Here is a 7,446-nt window from a genome sequence, read left to right on the forward strand (position 1 = left end):
ATGAACTTTTTGTCTGTTCTGATCAAGTCGTAATGATAACCACCCATAAAAAAGTGGATAATATATATCACTCCATTGAAGAGGATAGTCATCATCAATTTTAGAAATGGAAAGGGAGAGGTAGATACAGTAGAATAATGTACTCGATGAGATCTGATATTATATAGATAAATATGTTATAATACAGATTAACGGTGATTAATGAACTAACTATATGAGAATATTAAGACTATGAACAGAGATTTTGTGGAATTTCTCCAATTATGTGGAACTAACAATATCTCTTTTATTTCATCTTTGTATGAAAAAATTCAATAAGTTGTACTACAAAGAGATTTATACTTCTGATACTGTGTACATATTAATATAGTAAACAATAGAACTGTAATTGACAGTATAATTTTTTAGGATTAAAAAATTAAATTCATTAATAATAATTAATGTTAATTATTAATAATTTACAATCCATTAATAATAAATTTATACTCTCAAATATTGATATAGATGAATGATTTTAAACTGAGTTTTATTTATTTATTCATTCATTGATACACAGAACACAATTCATTAGAATGATTGGGGAAGGACCAGCATGTACAGCCCAAAACAGTCACGAATTTTGATTTATACACTATAGCCCAAAAAGTCGGTTTCTACCTCAGCTTTCTTCCTTGACTCATCCTGAGTGGCATGGACGATAATACTTGAAATCGATGTAAAGTTAGTAGACCTACTTGGGAAAATAGGGGGTTATTGATTGATGAGGTTATTTATTCAGGAAAATAAAGTTATGTTAATATAAGATCAATACAGTTCCATCAAGAGATTAGAGCAGTAGGCTATAATATCTACGATGATATAACTTAGTAGGTAGGTATACTGATTTAGTATTATAAATAAAAATATAAATCTCACTCATTTAAATTATTTATTTTAATAAAATCTCACTCATTTAAATTATTATTTTTGTCAAGACATGTTTCGGACATTTATATAATTTATTTTCAAATCACTTGAAAATAGCATTAATTTCCGAAACATGTTGTGACAAAATAATTTAAAAGGGTACTGAGATTTATATTTTTATTTTTATTAAGGCTGTGCAAAGGCTAAAAATGAACTTTCTACTGGTGATATTTTTCCAAGTTTCTCGGTTTATATATCATCAAGCTATCATGAAAAAGTTTTTCGGGAAAACATTTTTTCCAATCATTACTTTTTGAGATATGAGCGCCTGAAGTTTGAGTTTTTGGGACAGACCATTTCAAGTTCGGTAAGATATAATTCCATATAATTCCATGAGATTTAGAGGATGATATTGTTGATCTAGTGAAATAAAAATTATCTGAAAATATCAATTTTTGGAAAAGTTATTCAATTTACCAAAAATAACCAAAAATGACTCAACTGAAAGTTATTTTTAGTAAATTGAATAACTATCTTCAAAATTGATATTTTCAGAAAATTTTTGTTTTATTAGATCAACAATACCATGAAGAATCTATCCTCTAAATCTCATGGATTTATCTCTTACCGAATTTGAAATGTTCTGTCCCAAAAATTCAAACTTTAGGCGCTCATATCTCAAAAAGTAATGATCAGAATAAAATGTTCTCCTGAGAAAACTTTTAATTTTGATAGCTTGATTATATACAAATCGAAAAACTTTGTAAAATATCACGAGTAAAAAGTTCATTTTTAGCCGTTGCACAGCCCTAAAGTAGCCCTAAAGGAAAATGACAATAAAATGATTTAGTATTATATGTGTATTATTAGTATGTGTAAAATTTAGTATTATTTAGGCTATATGTGTTTTGTTTGTATTCAGGGACTATTATTCATAGGCATAGATTGAATCTCCTTCAAAATATTGAATGGATATAGCCTGATTTACATTGTTGAAGGGTGATCCCATCATGTAATCTTGTTGATTGTTGAACCAGAATCAAAATACAGTTTGGACAAACAATCAAGCTTATATAGGCTTATATGAGGCCATAATAACTTTCATCGCTGTCAAATGCTAATCAAAACTGATTTTGAGCAATATTATACTGTTGTTGGCGCATCAAGTGTGCGGCATAATGCGTCGAGCTCAATGGGGTGCTTCTTGGAATAGGCTATCCGTCATATTGAAAATGGCATGTTCGATAATTATTATTATGCTTTCCCTGTTGTATCACAGTTTATGTGTGCCTGGAAGCACTTATCCCACACGAGTTAATTGGTCCATTACCTGATGAGCCATTACCCTCTTCTCAATCATGTAGAACAGATTGTGCTACAAAATCTCCACTTAGGGCTGCAAAAAGACTAATTCGTCGTATTAATGCCTCTTGACTGCCTATAGTTTTATAGGTATAATTACCTATAAAAGTAATCAAATATATATAAAAGCGAAATGGCACTCACTCACTGACTGACTGACTGACTCACTCACTCACTCGCAGAACTAAATATCTACCGGATCAAAAACGTTCAAATTTGGTAGGTATGTTCAGTTGGCCCTTTAGAGGCGCACTAAGAAATCTTTTGGCAATATTTTAACTCTAAGAGTGGTTTTTAAGGGTTTAAAGTTCGTCTTTTAGCATGTAAATTCTTCTTATTCTCTTAATTATAATTGAAAAAAATGGCCATACCATATGTTAATATAGAACTATAATCTAGAGAGAGTACCTCTTGGGAACAGTTGTTAACTGGTAACCAAATTAATAATTTTGTCAGGTTGGCATTAAGTTGAGTTGACTTTGTTAGGTTGGCACCAATTTGAAGATTGAAATGCACTTATCGCGGAAAAACTGATTGGGCACTGCTACTTCAATCAGAGCTATTCCTGGGAATATTATATTACTAGCCGTCAGGCTCGCTTCGCTCGCCATATCCGTTTAGCCAGACGTTTAGTCTGGACCCCCGACTGGATCGTCCTAACATAATGATAAAAATGCTCAAATGAAAAATACAGGCGAGCGAAGCGAGCCTTCTGATCTCATTCTTGGACGATCCAGTCGGGGGTCCAGGGGGCGGAGCCCCCTGGCTAGACGGATATGGCGAGCGATGCGAGCCTGACGGCTAGTACCTATAATATAATTACCTATATGTAATTACCTTTTTGTAGTCAAGCTACAAAAAGAGTAGTTTGTCATAATAATGCCCCTTGAAAGTATATAATTCTATCAGTATTAGGGATGTCAATCCCGGGATCCCGGTCCATTTTCGATACCTAAGAATCCCGGGATTTTCCAGCGTCAAGCCCGGGATTTTCGGGATAAGAAAACCTGAAATTGTGAATAGTATTTTTCTAAAAACAATTCAATATAGAATTCATTTACGGTGATGAATATGAGTTTTGCATAACTAATTTATTGTTCTAAATTTCAATTTCAATTCAATTTTCAATTTATTAAAAACACACAAAACAAGACAAAACAAAATTACAAAGAATTACGAAACAAATAAAACACAATAAAATATTACAAATATAAAAAACCATGGGCTTTGTGGTTGGGTGTGTTGGAGAAGGGAAAAAAAGAGAGGAAGATACCTAGCCAACTATGGTTTCCCATGTAATAGGCAGGCAAAGGAGAGAAGAGAAGTAATGAGGAAAAAAGGGAAGGGAGAAATGGGGGGAAGGAAGAAAACAGAGGAATAGGTACTCAAAATAAAGGTAAGCGAGTCCACTGAAAAATGAAAAAAACAATGCTGGAGCAGAAATCTCGAGTCATATATCTAAATGGAAGAAGAAATTACTGTATGTCCAGTTTTTTATATCCAGTTTAATTTTTCCGCTGATCTTATTGTCCTTGAGAAAGTGATTTGGAATGAGGTTTATTATTTTAGTACCTATGTAAATCAACTGCCTCCTTATACATTCAATATTAGTGTTATAGGTTAAATATTTGTTAGCAGTGGCCCTTAGATTATAATAATTAAGTGTAGAGTTTATTGTGAGAGGAAAATCGGATCTATATTTTATTAAGTACTCAATTACGGTTTTTATGTATAATTGACGTATAGTCATGACCTCAAAATCACTAAAAACCATATCCGTTGGATAGAGCCTGGGTTTGCTTAATATAGTTTTTGTGCTACAAATAATTCAGCAATATGACAGTTGACACAACCTCCCCAAACAACTATGCCATACTGCAGAATTGACTTGACTAGAGCATGATACATCATTTTCAGGTGGTTCTTATTAAGAATTCTGTTAACTTGGTAAAATTTAAAAGATAAATATCTAATTTTTCTACATATGTATTTAATATGAACATCCCATTTAAGGTTTTCATCAATTATGATTCCCAAGTACTTAGTATTATTGACTTTTTTAATGGTGGGACAATCACATTTACCCAAGTTTAAATTGCACTGAGAATGGAGTCTAAATGTTTGACTAATTTATTCTACAAGCACAGCCTAAAATTGCATATTATACATAATATACTGTACTCTGTACTGGCTAAATAGAATTCGCATTATCGGTTCGCATCATTCGCAGAATGGTTGTTGATCGGCAGTTGTTGGCGGCAATATTTGCAATAGTGTTGATGTCATTTCCCTGACATGCACTCAGAACTTTGAAAAGACTTCAGAAATCAGAAATAAACAAGCACCATCTATTCACTCTCTGTCTAATTATTCCTCTTCTCTTTTCTTTCTCTATCATAAGTAGAATATCTAGTTGATGTGAATATCTAGGCTCTACGAAATTTAATTTAGTAGTGGTTCAGCTTAGTCCCGGGATTGATAATGGATAATCCCGAAATACCGGGATTGGAAATCAGTCCCGGGATTGACATCCCTAATAAGTATAGTCAAGCTTCTAGTTTCAAAAGAACGAGATAATCCGACTTTCGAGCTGGCAAGTAACGTGAAAGTTTTACTTCGTTTCAAAATTCATCTCAACACAACAGTAGTTATTGATTGGGATGAATATATTCATTTATTTATCCCATTTACACAATCACAAAATCAAACAAATGATTGGGAGAGAGTCAACAGGATAAACGTAAAACCGTTTATTCCCCTGTGTAAATAAATTGACTAACTGTGATAATAAAATATTGCACGTAGTTTGTATATAACTACGTGTTATAAGGAATAAGTTAGGAAATTATTGAATGAACATAAATATGCTTCAAACATCCAATTGTCGAAGGTTATTGAAGTTATTGAAGGTTATTAAAGTTATTGAAGGAATATAATTATTCTTCAAACATCCAATTGTCGTTGCTTTTATTCAACATGAATTAATCATTACATATTAGTTGCTCGATCATTATTATTGTATACATTATATATAAACATGTTTTATTGTACTATTTGAGTAATATCTATTGATGCATTTGTTCTGATTCTAATCATACAATGATCGGGAGAAAACAACAGACTCAATCTAAAACTGTATCTCTCCAGAATGCATCGCTGGACAAAATTGTCTGAAAATAAGCTTGTGCTGACATAATATGACCGTGCACTGATTTTTTTTTGTTTAATTTTGGGGTAAAAGGAAGGAGACGGGGCCGCGCTACCTGTGCACCGGGCTATTTTTCCAAAAAGTTGCATCCTCTAACTATCGACTAGCATACTTCATTGTCCTCTGATTCCGCTTCATTACCCTTTTAGTGGTCATTAGTTGCCCTAATGCTTGAAGGCAATTCGTGTGCTTTCTTGAAGGCAATTCTAGCTGGTAGCACCAACTTAGCCTATCTATTACTTTGCACCTTACTTACATCTGTTACTTGTATTTTCTGCAATTAATGAATGTGAATCAGTGATCAAGTACTTGTATATTATTTTATTATTCCCAATGGTCGAATCAAATTTTGATGAAACTGAACTTGCTCACAAGCTAAATTGAGTTACATACAATACGATACTTATTGAACGTATTTTATTGACGCGATTTTTTGGCGTCCTTTCAAATTCTATTAGATTGAACCCAACTTGACAAACATATTGTCTACGTGTATTATGTGTATGTCAAGTCCCATTCAATCTCGTAGAATTTATAAGGACGGCAAACGCTCAAAAATCGATGTGGGCTTTACTTACACACCACGTACGTTTGACTAAATTTGTACTTATCATCGATAGTAATGTGTGTGTTTATCCAATCACTGTATGCTACCACTGGTTTACAGCTGAAAGTGCCTTCAAGTAACCACACTGGTCCACCAATATATTCATCGGAATGGAAAACTTAACAATAGACCACGAAAATGTCGAAATTCAATAACAATAGGCGACCACTGAAGGGTCACTAGAGCTTCTACCTGTCCATCCATTGTTTTCGGCGGCCCCGTCTCATTTCTTCAACCCTAATTTTGTTATTTTCATTGATAAAATTGTGTTTTGGAAATGAACTTACTATTCATAGAAAGTAGACCTATGGAAATTGGAAAAATGCATGAAAATTTCAATTGCAAAAACTGGGATACCGTTAACTACAGCAGTTCAGTAATCAGAAATATTTTTACAGGAAATGTAGACTAGTATTCTCTTCTAAATACTTGCAAAGGCTAGAGGCCGTGAGTGTTTTGTAGGCATTCAGTAAGCCTATAGTCACTCCTCGATGCATAATAGGCTGCAGATCTCAACGACATCATTCAGGAGTCATTCACAAGAAACTTAGTGGAGCTCCATATTTGCCTGCGTTTTACAGTTGAGTAGCAATTCATTTGGGAAGAATAGTAGGGAATACGGTATACAAACTGTGCAAATGAATGGTCGTCAATCCACCCCTATAGGTGTGGTGAGTTTCACTTTAAACTTTCAGCGTTGGTTGAATGGAAAGCATTGATTCTGTTCATAAGGAATACTGACAGTTGGAAGTAGACTTCATAGACTAAATAAACAATGGATCTGTGCCATAGTATAGAACTATACAATACAGCTACCTAGTGTTTCAAAATGGTACAGTGAGTGATATATTTGAAAAGAAGCGAGATTACAACATTGACTAGGTGTGTCTCTATTAGCAGTTGAAGTGCTGATAAAGGTGTATCACTACTGCATGAGAGCAGTGCACATGGGATGAGAGAAAGAGAGGGTGAGTGACATCACACATCTCACTTGTCGCCGCTTTTCTCTATTAAAACTCGGGAGAGGTCTTCCCTGTGCTGAAACAGTTGCCGTTGACAGTTTCCCGTGCGGAAGAGTGTGGTGTGCTTGTGTTTGCTATTGTGGTGTTTGGTATGTTTGGGAGGGAAAAAGAGAATGGCGAATCCACAGACAGCGGATTAGAGAAGGATTTGAGAATGACAATGAAGAAGGGAAGAGGAAGAAATAACGGATGGGAAGAGTCGTAAAATCCCCGGCGCTCGAGCTTCCTATTAATAAAAGAAAGACCGCTAAAGAAATGCTGCTGCTGAGCTCCGAGCTTCGGACTCCACCGATTCTCATCCTCCTCTTCATTTCTAATAAAATGTCCTGCATAAAACCACT

The sequence above is a fragment of the Nilaparvata lugens genome, chromosome 1, assembly GCF_014356525.2.
Source record: "Nilaparvata lugens isolate BPH chromosome 1, ASM1435652v1, whole genome shotgun sequence".
In the NCBI taxonomy this organism is placed as follows: domain Eukaryota; kingdom Metazoa; phylum Arthropoda; class Insecta; order Hemiptera; family Delphacidae; genus Nilaparvata; species Nilaparvata lugens.